The sequence below is a fragment of the Brachyhypopomus gauderio genome, chromosome 14 (genome assembly GCF_052324685.1).
Source record: "Brachyhypopomus gauderio isolate BG-103 chromosome 14, BGAUD_0.2, whole genome shotgun sequence".
In the NCBI taxonomy this organism is placed as follows: domain Eukaryota; kingdom Metazoa; phylum Chordata; class Actinopteri; order Gymnotiformes; family Hypopomidae; genus Brachyhypopomus; species Brachyhypopomus gauderio.
In genome coordinates, this window is record NC_135224.1 from 16,158,711 (window position 1) to 16,175,592 (window position 16,882).

At 42.3% G+C, this 16,882-nt stretch overlaps 1 protein-coding gene across 4 annotated transcripts in view; it reads left to right on the forward strand.

Moving 5' to 3' along the window:
- The window catches only part of LOC143474989 (regulator of G-protein signaling 20-like), a 28,820-nt gene that overhangs the window by 2,047 nt on the left and 9,891 nt on the right, over positions 1-16,882 (forward strand). The gene's annotated exons all lie outside the window — the stretch shown is intronic.

Here is a 16,882-nt window from a genome sequence, read left to right on the forward strand (position 1 = left end):
TACATACATATAATAATCCGTATCATTTGAGTGGCTCGGCCTCACCCTCGCATTCTTTATACTAACTATTGTCACTACAGTTTCCAAACTTATGCAAGCTATCATTTCTTCCAGTTGCCTGAAGCTGAAATCTATTAATAAATTCTATCAGTATTTAAATATATTTAAATGTATCACTTGACAGGTTAAATGTATATCTTTTTAATATTCATATCCCCATTAAAATAGCTGCTGAGTCAGGTCATTTCATTTTAGCAATATCTATTTGGGACAGTTCAGCACCTATAACTTCAACTATAGCTACAATTAACTACAACTGAAGGTGGGTTTCTGTTATACTGAGTGACAGATCTTTGGTAATGAGTGACTGATCTTTGGTAATGAGTGACTGATCTTTGGTAATGAGTGACAGATCTTTGGTAATGAGTGACAGATCTTTGGTAATGAGTGACTGATCTTTGGTAATGAGTGACAGATCTTTGGTAATGAGTGACTGATCTTTGGTAATGAGTGACTGATCTTTGGTAATGAGTGACTGATCTTTGGTAATGAGTGACAGATCTTTGGTAATGAGTGACAGATCTTTGGTAATGAGTGACTGATCTTTGGTAATGAGTGACAGATCTTTGGTAATGAGTGACAGATCTTTGGTAATGAGTGAGTGATCTTTGGTAATGAGTGACTGATCTTTGGTAATGAGTGACTGATCTTTGGTAATGAGTGACTGATCTTTGGTAATGCAACACCAATGCTGTTCTCTCCAATCAGCATCACAGCTCTGCAAAACAACAAACAAAAAAAACTAATTTAGCCATGTCATATTGCACAGTGTGAACTCCAGACAAATATCAGAGGCAAAAACAATTATTCAAAGTCTCCTTTATCCTGTCGCCATGTTCTGGTTATGGCTGAGGAGTCCATGTTTGGTATCTCATCCCAGTTTGGTTAAGAAGTCAGCAAAGATGGCAGTCAGATCTTGGTCATGTTGTGGCGAACGTGTGTACACTAAGTTATGCAATGGTAATGTTGGGAAAGGTTGGTGCATGCAGGCACACACTATCACTTGCTCATATTTCCACTGTACGTTGGTAGCACTGATATTTCTGTAACACTACAGCTGGCATTCTTATTTGGGATAAGACTGTGTTTTGGCAATTTACTGGGGTCCAGAAGGCATGAATTTCATTGGTCCAAGCAAAATTCACAGTAGCAGATGGAGATCTGGCATTTAGAATCTCCCACAAACCTACAGAACATGCCAATACAACAGAGCACCTGTGACTCACCCTCTCCTGCTGTGTGTGTGTGTGTGTGTGTGTGTGTGTGTGTGTGTGTGTGTGTGTGTGTGTGTGTGTGTGTGTGTGTGTGTGAAATCTGAGGGAGCTCGAGGGTGAGTGAGAGTGGAAGAAAGGGAGAGGAGAGCAAGAGAGAGAAAAAGAGAGAGAGAGCTTTTTAAGCTTATGGAGTAGTATTCTCTCCTGCACACAACCAGGACCAGTAGCAGAGTTATTTTTTTAAACACGTTGCAGCTTGCACATGGACTCTCACTCATGGGCTGTACCATGGGCTGTACCATGGACGGTACCATGGGCTATCTTCACTGCATTACAAGCAAATTTGAGCTCCATCTATAATTCAATAATTTCATCTTCAGGAAGGATGGATCTCTGACAGGTCCAGTAGAACACAAAAGATATGAAGCTAGAGGCTATAGTTCCATTATGCACACCGACACACACACACACACACACACACACACACACACACACACACACACACACACACACACACACACACACACACACACACACACACACACAAGGACAGAGTGTACACTGGGTCATCTCCTTCCACTTACTTCTAGAGACAGGAAATACAGACACACAGGGCCGGTGAAAGGTGTAATGTCATAAATAATTAAACATTGACAAAAAGACATTCAATTAAATATAACACTTTGTGTCCCATTTAGGACAATACTCAGAGAAGAGCCTCTACATAAGCCATGCGTTCAAATGAATATCCACACAACTATATCATTTATAAATGTCACACAGCATTTATCAAGAATCTATCGCATCTCTGTTACATCCAACGGTATGCGGTTTAAAAGATCTTCTTTCTTCACATTCACCAAGCTCAATATAGTAAAGGCAACTGGGCGGTGAAATGAGCTAGCGAGCAGCTACAGTATTTCATCGTGATCCCTGACAGCCCTGTTGGGCACAGCTTCAAGCAGCCGCCCCTCTGCTATGGACCATGTGCCGTTCACTCACATCCTCAGTCAAGACTACATGCTTACATGAAGACCCAGAGCATGAAGGGCTGCAGGTTGCAGGGAGCACTGAGCCTTTTCGTTCTATTGATAGATTTTAAATGAGATGCTCACATATTATTCTCCCACTAACCTACTTTGAGTACAACAGTATCCTCCCTCCCTGCATGGTGTGGGTGAGACCAGGGACTGGTTGTAACACCTTTTGTTACAGCACTAACTCACAGAATATTTGTGTTAGAGCTCTCAATTTTTTACACAGTGCACCTTAATTGTCTCCTGCAGATATTTCCACCTTCTCCAGATATATCGCAGATTTCATAAACTGATGCCGAATACAAAGAGCTCCATTGTTACAATTCATCCCACTAATAAGAACCGGTGCCTAGTTAAGTCTGATATGGTCATCTGCACCTGTTAGATGTTCTGTAGACCTACAAGTCTGCTGCCCCAGTCCAGTAAGCAGTTCACACATTCTCCTGCTGCTCACTCCTGCGACATTCTCCTGCTGAACACAGAACATTGTTTTCCCTGCTGTAACAGCACACACTGGGTAGTTATCTCCCCCACAATAACAGTGTAAGAACAATTCAGATTCATCCTTCATTGTTAAACGTCAGTTGTACAAACAACATGTCAGTGTACATTTTGACAGGGTATGTAATGTACAGTGTACGTGTTGATTAATATTGTTGTCAGCACTCTGACCAAAGCAAGAGAGTCGTCTCCATCCCAACTCTTCATCCTCATCTTCGTCTGCATTTTAGGCTTCATTTGAATTCGGGACCCTTCGTCTGGGACACTGCAATCCTGTCGGCAGTCAAAGGTTGAAACCATGATCGCAGACATTTGTCTTCTTAATAAGCCCTGTCAGACACGCACACACACACACACACACACACACACACACACACACACACACACACACCCTGCAGCTGGTTGCACATCCTCGATTGATAAGCCTATCACATAGTTTCAGACTAAGAAATAGGGGCCAGTTTCCAGGGTAGACTGATCGTTTCTATTGTTGGCAAAAAGGGAAACCGTGTCTGAGAGGACTGGCGTCTGGGCTGCGTTTTTCCTCCCAGCCTTTCTTCTTACTTTAAACAGTTCGATAGATGTTCCAACTGCAGGGCTACTGAGTCTTAAAAGCACTCAGAGATAGAGAGCAGAGAAAGATTCTTGTCAAGTTACAAGCCCATGTGATCAGTCCAGTCACAGCGGAGCAGCAGATTTGGGGATGTGAAGATACAAGCAGAAATGTTTACGAGGGTGTGAGACATGTTTGAGAGATGCGTGCTGTCCAGAATGATCCACAAATCTGAGCCATTCTGGATTTCTAATGAGAGGCCTAATCGAATTTTCTTAGGTGAAAAATCCAATTCACAATTTTGCCAAAAAAAGGAAAATCAATAAGCAACTTTTTTCTTTTTTTTACTGAAGTGAGACTCGGCAACCATCACTATAAAATATGTGACATCTTGGCAGCACCTGAGAGACAGTGAGTGATGAACCTCCCACCTGTCTTCCATCAGCCGCCTTTCATCCAGCACTTCTGACACTGTTACGTGATTCATCTTCAAGTTCGATATGATGACTCGAAGGGAAACTGAATCATAGGCCCATTACAGTGTTAAGAGAGGTGTTTTGGAGCAAACTTAAAACCTGGTCCACATGTAGGGACGTTTGACTTTTGTGTGCTACCATTGGTAATATAAATTAATAGAAGACCAGGCTCAGCCTGTATATTGTAAATCATTCATAGATAATATGCAGAATGTGTTCTTTTGTATTCTTATAGTTGCAGTTATTTGCCTATTAATTTTATGAAGATCGGTTTTCCAGACGGGTCTTCATTCAACTAAATTCCATTATCTTAAAAAATTCTGATGAAAACAACTGAGTATCAGTATAATTCCTGATGCAATAATGTCGATAAAATAGATTTTAAAATGCCGTTATGAAAGATAGAAGAGAGAGTGAGCGAGAGAAAAAAAAGAGAGAGAGAGAGAGAGAGCATGAGAGAGTCATATTGGCCCTGAGTGATATTTCATCCTTCCTGGGTTCTCTAATCACCCTGCCTGTTTAATACTGCTTTACTCTCTCTGTCAGCCCTGGCAGTAAATCTAGACACACACACACACACACACACACACACACACACTCATGTATGCACATACACACACATGTGTACACATGCATATACACACACACACACACACACAGAGCTTTGACAGTGTGTGTGTATGTGTGAGAGAGAGAGACAGACAGAGAGAGAGAGAGGGAGAGACAGAATGTGCATATGTGTGTTTGTCTGTGTGTGTGCATGTGTGTGTGTGTGTGTGTGTGTGTGTGTGTGCAGCCAAGAGTGTGAAGGAATGAAGAGGACTGACTGAATATCTGAAACAAATGCATCTCTTCATTTCCTTTACTCACAATGAGACCACCCCAACCACTTGCCTCTGATTCTCATCTTCTCTGCCAGTTTCATTGTGGCATTTCATTAAACCTCTCAGCAAATACCTCCAATTAAGTGGGGATTATTAATCAAAACACCTCTTAAAACATTTAATGAAGAGAATCCAGGTTTGATAGCAATGTGCACACATTTAACAGAGTATATGAGGCAAACACAGTCATTAACCTATTCCGTAATCAAATATATACAGCGTAAAGCTGTGAAGAGTAAAATCGAATACAGCTTTTCGAAAGGTGTATGTGTATCTGTGTGGGTGTGTGAGAGTGAGTAAGAAAGAGAGACAGAGAGACAAAGAGAGGTTCCTGACTTGTTCTTTTTCTTTATGTGGTCATATTGCTTAAATGATCTTAAATGATCAGATTAGACCTGAACTAGCAAAGATAAACCATAGCAATTTCACTGTGCTATAAGTATTGCAAAGTCATGAAATAACATCTGTGTTTAGTCTTCAGAATACAAAGCATTCCAATATATTCAGTTTTTATTTTCATGAATTCTCATTTATGATAGCAGTCAGCAGTCAGACGTTTTTCATTATTTTCATTGAATTAAATAGAACTTCATTAATTTTTCACCTGGTTTTGTACCTTTAGATGTTATTATATATTTCTGTTCCCTATATTTTATTCTGTATTTATTTTCCCCCTATGTCAACAATTGTTTGATTTCATCTACCAAAACCTGACATAACTCATAATGTATTTACATTTTCTATTGTACAACCTAATTTCTTAATTTAAATCAGGGTAGGGTGCTGTCACAGTGATAAACATTTTAGTCTAAGATGCATAAGGGCTATTGTAACACTAGCTAGTTAACTATAAATTTGTATGGTCCTCGTAAACACACATAGTTACAAGATTACCACTGGAAAGTTGCACTTAAAGTTGCTAAGAAAGATGTAACACCACTGCTGAACTCAGACTGACATTATTCAAGCTAGCTGACTTGGCATGATCCAAACTGTGACGTTACATCAACAAAGTATACAGTATACAGTAGGTTGGTAAACGATGCCAATGATAGCATAAACGTTTAGTATACAAATGGTGCATCCATTAATGTATAATGAATAGTGTAAATAACTGAAGCTCTAAGCTGATCTTGTTCATGTCACAAATTAAAGTATGTTCATGTGTTCATGTATGTTCATATTTAAGTGTTGATTAAGTGTGATCAATTTAAGCCACTTTGCCTTTCTGGATGGCACTGACATTGAGAGAGTAGCTCAGGTAAATCTGATTCATAATCAGTGTCAGTATTGAATACTAATGAATAGACTACTCAACTAATTGAGAGTGACAGGGTTCAGAGTTTGCTGTTAGGTCCAATATAATTTAGCTTAAATTGCCCTTCAGCAGGGCAAAATATGCCCTGGTCCGTGCATTGTTCAAACTTTAACAATGTTTTTTTTTTACAAAATGAAATGTTTTCAATTATATGACCTTATAAGAACAATGTGCTATTAAAAGACACTTGCTGTGTTTGACATGCTAATTTTCATACTTCATGTGAATGTCACTAAATGAATGTACTCACACCTTGAACTGAGCTTTTATGTAATTTTTCAATCGTGTGTTTTTCTGCTGCAAATTCCATGTCCTTTATTGCCATGTTGATATACCTTCTATATCAAATAAAAAGAAAAATTTAAGCTCAGCAAATTTTTATCACATAGGAATCTCTTAATCTCAAAAGTTCTCTTTCTCCGAATGCGTTCCTATACTCCTTGCAAGTAGCAAGACTCTGAACAACAAAGTCTTCAAGGCTGATTGCTATAACCCAACAGGAACTAAATACAGAACCTTAGAAAGCATGCAGTGAGTACAAATCTTGCAAGAGTTACAGAAAATTATTCATAATGACTAGTAACAGCAAATGTGCCATGTGCAGATGTGGCGGTGTGTGGCGGTGTGTGCCTATGTCGACCGCTAACCACTGTAATGGTTTTGAAATCAATAAATGTAGGAAGAGGATTAAGGCTGGAGAGTGACATTTAAATGCACTTAGGGTGAAGTACTGCATTGAAACAAATTAGGCAATGGGTTGAATTTAATGCCAGCTTTTCTTGTTTCTTTTTTTCTCCTTCCATTAAATGTCCTTGACAGTAACTTTAATGTCCATGTTGAATAGTACTTTGGTATTAGCAAGACTCCCTTGTTATTTTTCCTTTCAAATAAAAAGTTACATTTATGGAAGAAAGTTCACTTTTCTTTCTCTATCAGTGCATTTTTAATGCAGGGGGAATAACTTTGTGTATGTGGAAATGTAAGTGTAGTCTTAACTGTCAGGTCTTGAGGAACCTTGCTCAGCTAGACTAATGCTAAAGCACTATTAAGCAAAAATAACATTGTGCGGGTTCTGTTTTCTCTATAAACTTTAATAAACAGCTGTTCACCTTCGAAACTTTGGCCCAAAATTCACTGCATAGCATCCAATATGGTAAATAGTTCCATATGGTAGATTGTGACAGTGGCATAATAATATGGAAAGAGTGTCTGTTTTACTAATTTAGTCGATAGTATATTCACTTCCAAACAGCAATAAACATGTACACTGGTTATGTATTTTGATATTAAATACATCTGTGATAGACTATAAACTGTATTTGTTATTACAGTAAGTATATTATTCAATTACGGTGTATTCTGTGAATGACTTGTTTCAGATATGTTATAGGTTAGCAGGGCTGGAGTGAGCCCCTTTTTCAGTCCGGGAGTTTCATGTCCAAATCCAGCCCAAAATTATTTTTCCCTACCAATCGGCCCAAACTAGAGATTGACATGAGCCGGCCCATCAGGAATCCTCCCGAATCTCCCGATTAGCCACTCCGGCTCTGTAGGTTAGTAAGCTATAGGTTTGTACTAGTGAATGAATGAATGAATGAATGAATGTTTCAATTTATATAGCGCCTTATCAGGATACCCAAGGCGCGTTACAATTGTAAACACAGCTACGTCACAGACAACCAATCACACACCGGCGAGAAGCGGCAGCCAATTGCGCACAGCGTACTCTCTACCGGGATCCACAGCCCCCTGGGGGACTGAATGGGGTGCAGGAAGGGGAGAGAGGACAGACCCTAGTAGCAGAGCACCATCCACCACTGGGCACACAAGCACACACACTCAGACAACAACTTGTTTTTATTGAACAGAGAGAGACATAGACATACACTCAGGGAGAGATACAGACACACACTCAGGGAGAATTTGTCTTGGACTGCCAATTTACCTAACCTCCACCTAACCTAGTGGTTGTTTCTGTCCAGAAATCAGTATTGGAAGTGATAATGGATATTAATTGTCCATTGTCTGGAAATTAGATTAGGTTTAGATTTTATTTTGTATATTGTGGATTGGAAATTATTGTATACTGATACTGGTGAAGTCTGAAACTGGTTGGGATAGGTCTAAAGGGTATCTTTTCGTTTGATTTTGAGCACAAGGGATTTTAGCTCTTAGAATTTAAGAAACTGATATTTCTGGCAAAAGTATGACAAAGAGTGTTACTGAGGAAAATGTCTTTATTATTTTTTTTTTTCAAATGTTTTTTATTAGGTTTTTGTACTATCTGCAAACACAATACAATCACCAAGACACACTCAAAAATAAAGAAATAGGTATGACAGTGCTAACCTTACCAATAATCCTCACAGTGACATCGTAATAATAATAATGACAGATAAAGGAATAAATTGTCGTATGTAAGACTTAAAAAAAACTTTATCCGTACCCAGTCAAACCGTAACCATATGCATTCCAGTGTCTTTGGTGGGGAATTCTAAATGACAATAATTCAGAAATGGTTGCCGTACCTTATAGAATGTCTAAACAGATCCTCTAGTTGAATATTTCAGTTTCTCCAGCTTTAAGAAGAACATTATGTCTCTTGCCCACTGACCATGTGTGGGAGGGCATGCTGATTTCCAGTTAAAGAGAATGAGGCGACGGGCCAGTAGGGATGTAAATGCAATTAAATCTGCTTGGGCAGATGATCTTGTCACCTCATCTGGGGCCACACCAAAGATAGCAATGGAGTAACTTCTCTATTGCAGATATGTGGAAAATGTCTCAAAGATAGAAGACCAAAATTCCATCAACTTTGGGCATTCCCAAAACATATGAAATAAGTTAGCAGGGGTCCGATGACATATTTTTGCAAGCTTGCTCCTGGAGAGGTGGAGCCTATGAAATGTTTTAAATTGGAGCAGTCCATGTCTTGTGCATATAGACGTTGAATGTGTCCTCCTAACTGTCAATTGCCAGAATTCCTCTGAGAGCTCATAACCAAAGTCCTTGCTCCAAGCTGCCCTGATGGGATCGAGTGTAGGGTGTGTAATCCTCTGAATGTCATAATACAGTCTACTCACCACTCCCTTTTGAAATGCATCCCTTTCTAACCATTCAGCTATCACACTATTATCTGGGAGCGATGGAAAAGAGGAAAAATTCTTTCTAACAAAATCACGAATCTGCAAATATCGAAACAAGTGTGAGCCAGGAATGTTATACTCTCTACCTAATTGCCCAAAGGACATAAACACATCATCTTTAAACAGGTCCTTCATCTGCTTCAGAATCCTATTGGCCCAGAGCTTAAATGTTGAATCAATGAGTGACGGGGGAAGAGTACATTAGCTGTGATTGGAAGAGACGGCAAAGTCTGCCTAAGTCTAAAAGTGCATCTAAATTGAGACCAGATTCAGAGGAGACCCCACACCAGGGGAGTATTGGTGGAATGTTTTTACTAAGTGGCAACGGAGCACAAACTAATGATGATAAGGACACCGGATGTGCAGACCATTGCTCCATCTCCACCCACACCCGTCTATGTCCATCAGAGGAATTTTCAGATGTGTGTATTTTTAGATGTGTGATACTTTTATCAGTCTGTACCATAAAACATGGGTTGTTGTTTGTGTGGTCAGGAAATCAGGGTTGTTCCAAATGGAACAGTGATTATTTGGTGAAAATAAGTTGTTTTTGAAGAGTTTACACTAAGCTCTACTAGGAGTTTTGAAACAGGGGTGTTTGACGGATGAATGGTAAGTCTGAGATCCTGATAAATTTAAATAGTGTTTGTTCTATATTAATCTATGAGTATTCTGTCTGTGGGGGGTTATCCACTTTAATATGCAGTAACAACATAATGGAACACATTCCAAACTTTAAGCCTCCATGGATCTTAGAATTCTGCAGTGTGGTAAGTTTAATTCTAGATCATTTAATTTTCCAGTAAAAATTATGTGTATTCAATTCCAAGATTTTAAACCCAGTGGAGGTTGACTGAACAGGATAATTGAGAATAAGTAATTAATTTTTGTTAATATTGTCATTTTAATTATAGCTATTCTACCAAGGAGAGAGATAAGCAGGCTTATCCATTGCTGGAGATCATCATTTATTGTTTCGAGAGGTGGATTGAAATTGAGTTTAGGAAACTATGATAGCTGGGTGGATAATTTGGAACCCAAGTATATGATCTAGTTAGTGTTTTGTGAGAAAGGTAGTGTTTTGTGAGATAGTGTCATGCCTGACCCCGCCCCTACCTCTCTATCATGTCTTTGTTTACTTTCTCCATGTGCTCTTGTTTTCATTTTCCATGTTCTATCAGTTTCCATGTCTGCTCATTTGTAACCCCCCCTTGTTAGTGTTACCTGGGTCTGGTTTAGTTCTTTCACTATCTTGTGTGTTTACTCCCTGCGTTTTCAGTTTGTCTTGGCTGGTCATTGCATGTAGTGCCATGTTGCTCAGTCTTGATGTACTTGTGCTACTCAGCAAATGCCTCCACCTTGTTATCGCTCATCACTCATCACCCATCACTCATCACCCATCACCCATCACTCATTACCCATCACCCATCACACATCACACATCACCCATCACCCATCACTCATCACCCATCACCCATCACCCTTCACCCATCACCCTTCACCCATTGCTCATCACCCATCACCTATCACTCATCACTCATCACCCATCACTCATCACTCATGACCCATCACTCATCACTCATCACCCATCACTCATCACTCATCACTTATCACATATCACATATCACTTATCACCCATCACACATCACCCATCACCCATCACTCATCACTCATCACCCATCACTCATTACTCACCACCAATCACTCATCAATCATCACCCATCACTCATCACTCATTACTCATTACTCACCACCAATCACTCATCACTCATCCCCCATCACTCATCACTCATTACCCATCGCTCATCACCCATCACTCATTACTCATTACTCACCACCAATCACTCATCAATCATCACCCATCACCCATTACTCACCACCAATCACTCATCAATCATCACCCATCGCTCATCACCCATCACCCATCACTCATCACCCATCACTCATCACCTATCACTCATCACTCATCACTCATCACCTATCACCTATCACCTATCACCTATCACCTATCACTCATCACTCATCACCCATCACCCATCACTCATCACTCATCACCCATCACTCATCACTCATCACTCATCACCCATCACCCATCACCCATCACTTATCACTTATCACCCATCGCTCATCACCCATCGCTCATCACCCATCACCCATCACTCATTACTCATTACTCACCACCAATCACTCATCACCCATCACCCACCACTGATCACCCATCACTCATCACCCATCACCCATCACTCATCACCTGTCACCCATCGCTCATCACCCATCACTGATCACCCATCACTTAATACCCATCGGTCATCACCCATCAGGTGGATGTGCTGATGCCGGGGTAGGATGAGCCGTTGCCACGAGGGGTCGTGCTGATCCTGGCCCGCCTGAGGTCCACCGCCTGCACCGAGGGGACTGTGGCTGCTTGGCCGGGGAACAGGAGTCTTGACTGTTGCTGTGGAACTTTGGAACCACACTGCGACCACGGACTTGTGCTAATGCTCCGGTTTAAAATTAATTCTCTCGTCAAAATTTAAAAATATTTTTAACAATTAATTCTGGGTCCGGATGGGATGGCATTTGGGTCCGTATCCGACTGCGGTCCACCTGTTAGTGACCTCTGTTCTATAGTCTGAAGAGTTTTTCTTTAATTGTCAAGTGTGATTTTTGTAAGTAGGATGTCCTCTGAATATAGGTTGCTCTTGTGCTGGGTGGGTTTTGTCTGTACACCTTTTATATTCATGTTTTTATGCATTGCTGAAGCTAATGGATCAAAGAATATAGAAAATGAATGTAGCAAGAAGGCATTCTTCTAATATGAAACATTGTAATGTCCACATCATCACCCCCAAAAAAAACAAAACAAAACAAAAATTACTAAAAAATAACATGTCCTAGGTGAGATGTAAAATTTCGATGTAATGTTTTATGGACTAGATATGGGATTGCTGTTTCTATTTAGAATTTTAGAGTATGTATAATTTTAATTTTAGTATTGGCATTAGTGATGGATAAGTCTCATTAACTGGACGTCAGAGTGGGGTCATTTACTGTAATATGCATTTTAAAATGTGCATGTTCATATATAAACTATATAATGTATAATTTTATTTTTTCAGAAAGACTGCTGTAGATTGCATATAAAAAAAACGAATTGGAACCGGGTTTCAGGTCATAATGGAGATTAAACTTCATTAATTAAAATGGTGTTTACGAATGTACAAACGTTTTCAATAACTATCTCTGTGACGGGCAGGGTGAGCAACTCAAAAAGGAAGCGATCACGCCAAGTCTCAGGGAAAGAGGATGGTTTAATAGAAAGTGTGCAAACCAAAAACCCGTGCATTGTTCCAAATGAAGGAAATAATAACCAGCAGTCAACTGGTACAAAGACAAGACGTATATAGACGAACAAACGACCCTCAGGTGAGACGGATCACGGGTCCCGCCCACCTGAGGAACGAACATCACGTGACCAAAAACAGGACCGCTGCCGCTGTAACCGGGGGCGACCGGTAGGGGGCCCCCCCACAACGTGACAGACCCCCCCACCAAAGCCGCACTCCCCTCCGGATGTGCGGCTTACAGCGGCAGCACACAAAACACAACAAAGGGGCGGGAGGGCGGGGACAAGACAGGGACCCGTTCCCTGCCGTCCTGAGCTGAAACACAAAACACAAAACACATAAAAGCTCCTCGTCACAGGACACAGACAAGGCAGGGACCCGTTCCCTGCAGTCCTGGAGCTGAAACATAAAAACACATAAGTTAGCTCGCCTCCTGGGCGGGACCCTGGACCGACCGGGCCGTCAACAAGACGATAACCACGCCCCGGTCGGTCACAGGGCCCTCGCGCCCTAACCGGCCTTAGGCCGCTTAAGCCCCACCGCTGTGTGCAGACCGGGAGCACATGGCCCAACACACGTCACAGGTGTGGATGTGTGCAGGCCGCCACACTGGGGTGCGGCCACGGCTTCCACAAACACCTCCCGAACCTACCTCCTTGCTCGGAGCTGACCCCTGCCCTTTTCGCTAGGGGTCACCCCAGACTCCTGGGGAGTGAACCCCTCCCGGGGCCCCTCATCTCAAGGTGGACTCCTCCACCCAACCCAGGAGCGCCAGAGACCAGGGCCCTGGCAATCCGCATCAGGGACACGCTGGTCACCCCGAGCTTGAAGGGGAGGGTCTCCGCCTGGAGACCCCACTAGGTCCGGGAGTGCCGCAGTCCACCTCCAGGAGCGACCTGCAACACATCACACACACACGCACACAGACAACACATAACACAAAACGCGCACTGCTCCGACCACTGACCCCCCTTTTACACAGGGGGGAAGGGACCCCTTCTTGGCCTGAGGAGACACCCTGTCCTTACACCCCAGGCGTCCTCCGCCTACAAAGGGGTACAGGGGCTCCTCTTTGCTCAGGGGTCCCTCCCAACCGGTCAGGTCTCCTGATGGAGCAGTGCCTTCTGAGCCACATGTCGTGGCTCAGGAACCCCATAGCTCCCCCCCAAAAACATATTTAGGGGGGGCCCCTCTGGGGAATAACAAAACAAAAACACAGACACAACATTTAACATATACGCACCCAAGGTGCCCTCCGTGCCACATCCAGTGGCACGGGACCTCAAATGGACCCCTCCCCACACACAGTGAAGAGGGGTGCAAGAGAGGAATTACATAAAACAAAGCACGCTACACTCTAGGACAAAATGAACACGCAAAGACAGAACACAAACAAACGGACAGGACCCACCGATGCGCGCGCTCTGCGGAGCGTGGCGCCTACTCCAGCTCTCTCTCTCTCACCGTTCTCCCACGGGATCCGCAGATCTTTGGAGAGAGAGAGAGCTATACGCGAGCGGCTTGCGCGTCACGCCCACAGCGACGCGTCTCTCGGGCGCAGTCGCTCACCCCCGTCACCGCGGGATATCGGGTGAGCGAGGCAAAAGGCACCGAGAGACCTTCGCGTCTAACGCGGTCTAGCGTGCGGCACGCACCGGTGGACCCGACTACATACACACACGAACACCACCAGCGAAACACACACCACGGCACACACACACTCGCTCACGTCCGTGTCGTTATTAAAACAAAACACTACAACGTACATACACACACACACAGAGACGATAACGGACAACGAACGTGCGCAATGAGGCACCGGTAGTTTCGCTGGGCGAGAGCGGAGTCTACCGGTCCCCAGCTCTAGTCACCGCCGTGTGAATTACGGGTTTAAACACAAACAACATTTAAACACGGCGGGACGAGTGGGGACAGACTCAACACTCTCTCAGACAATACACGACAAACACACAGCACGTAGACAAACACTTACCACGAGACATGACCACGAACGAAGGAGAAAGCAAAGGAGACTGGCGGCTTCCGAAGGTGGCTGGTTATTCTGTGACGGGCAGGGTGAGCAACTCAAAAAGGAAGCGATCACGCCAAGTCTCAGGGAAAGAGGATGGTTTAATAGAAAGTGTGCAAACCAAAAACCCGTGCATTGTTCCAAATGAAGGAAATAATAACCAGCAGTCAACTGGTACAAAGACAAGACGTATATAGACGAACAAACGACCCTCAGGTGAGACGGATCACGGGTCCCGCCCACCTGAGGAACGAACATCACGTGACCAAAAACAGGACCGCTGCCGCTGTAACCGGGGGCGACCGGTAGGGGGCCCCCCCACAACGTGACAATCTCTGGTTCTCAGAAAAGAACTGGCAATTGTAACTGGGAATAAAATCCATTTTAGAATGTCTATCAGAAGTATAATATTCTCTGGGTATGATTTCATATTGAATCAGTTGATGAGCTAAAATTGCCAGGTGGAGGTAAATTCTGCCAAAACACAAGTGCTTTGTTTCATGTGAAAATTGTGTAATTGCCTTTTGAGACATTTAATTCAATTATAGATTTAGACTCTCTCTCATCACGTTGTACAAAATAATGACAAAATCATGTAGTTCTTTCCAGGATTTTCTCGATCTGAGTGAGCTCCTCCACCTAGGTTCTCAGTGGTCTGCATTTTCACCGTTGTTCTACTTTGTATAAGGAAGCATGCAGTTGCACTATGCAGCAATGTCCAGGGAACGTACCATCAGGTGTGGTTGCTTTCAAAGGACTGTATCCTCGTCCATTTTCTCTGGATGGACATACAGGGAGACATCCCATCGGTAGCATATCAGTTGCATATACTTTTCTTTTGGACCAAATGCAGTCTGTGTGTTGTGCAATGGTCATATTACTAAAGCATATCCTGGATCACAGCCAGCCTGGAGGAAACATTAAGTTGGACAGGTTTCAGTTCAAATGTAGGACTGTGAAGTTTTGTTTGAGCACAGAGCAGAACATATGCACAATTCTGGATACGATCCTCTTGGCCATATTATCTCCTACACTACCAGGTTAAAAGTGTTGTGATACATAAGACACGACAGATAGACGTTACCTTCCTACCTGTAAGGTCATGTTTTGAACCAGGAAGCAACAAAAATGTCTCAACTCTCACAGATGCCTTTGGTACTGTCCAGTTCCTGCCTTTAAATATTTTAGCACATGCGTTGCAGATATTTACACATTAACAGGGTTTACATGGCATTATATACAGTCAGGAGCAGAGTTGTATAATCCAGGTTCAGAAAGTAAAAATCCTCACCAGGATTTTGCTCAAGCTTGATAGATTTATTAATTAGTGCAATCCAGGTAAAATTAGTGGAATCAACACAATCCAGGAAGCCTGAGCAAAATCCTGGTGAGGACTTTTACTTTCTGAACCTGGATTATACATCTCTGGTCAGGAGTCATCTAGTGGATGATATTACCGGTTCTCAGAGCAAGTGATGAAAATCATACTTAGCGGAGGTTACAAGCATTCCTTGTTGAATCATGTTCAAGTGGAAATATGAACGTGTAAAATGAACATTTGTGCAAATACATTCTACCTCAGACCACTCAACATTACACCGTAACTTGAGTTTTTCATTACACAGCTTTACCAGTGATGAACACATATAATGCTAAAATTGTGTGTGTTTGGGTTTGTATGTGAACTCTTTCCTCCTAATACATGCATAGGTCAATGGAGTCAGAGAAGACCAGCAGCTAATCAATGAGAGTCCCATTTTAACTACACACTACAGACTTTTTGAATCTGATCAAACACTGCCCTTTGCTGTGACCTAAATTAGGAGCCTGATGGGCTTCTGAATGAGAATTCGAATTTCATTTTGAGTCAGGGAGACCGTGTTTATCTGTCATCAATCCCACAAAATCCCCCATCCAATACTGCAGAACCGCATAACACCCACCATTGATTAGTGTGAGCAAAAGTGAGTAAGTGAGTGAGGGAATGCATGTGTCAAATGAAAGAGATAAGAAGTGCCAGAGAGAACCATCTTTTGCATTGGCTAATTACAGACTTTAAGCCAGTGTAATTCATATAGCATTTAATATGTAGAAATAAGAGCATTTGGGTGCAGGATCTTAACTACATTGTCATCTATCTCGGCCATCCAGGGTCTGTAAAATATCATACATAATCATGAGTTTATGTGCACGGGTTAATGCGCAACACAATGAAATGCCAATTATTAGACGTATGAATGATGAATGTGCACAACAGCTAAATTACTGGGCCTGACCAAAGGAAGTTGAACCTTGCAACTAACTAATTAGCTTTTAA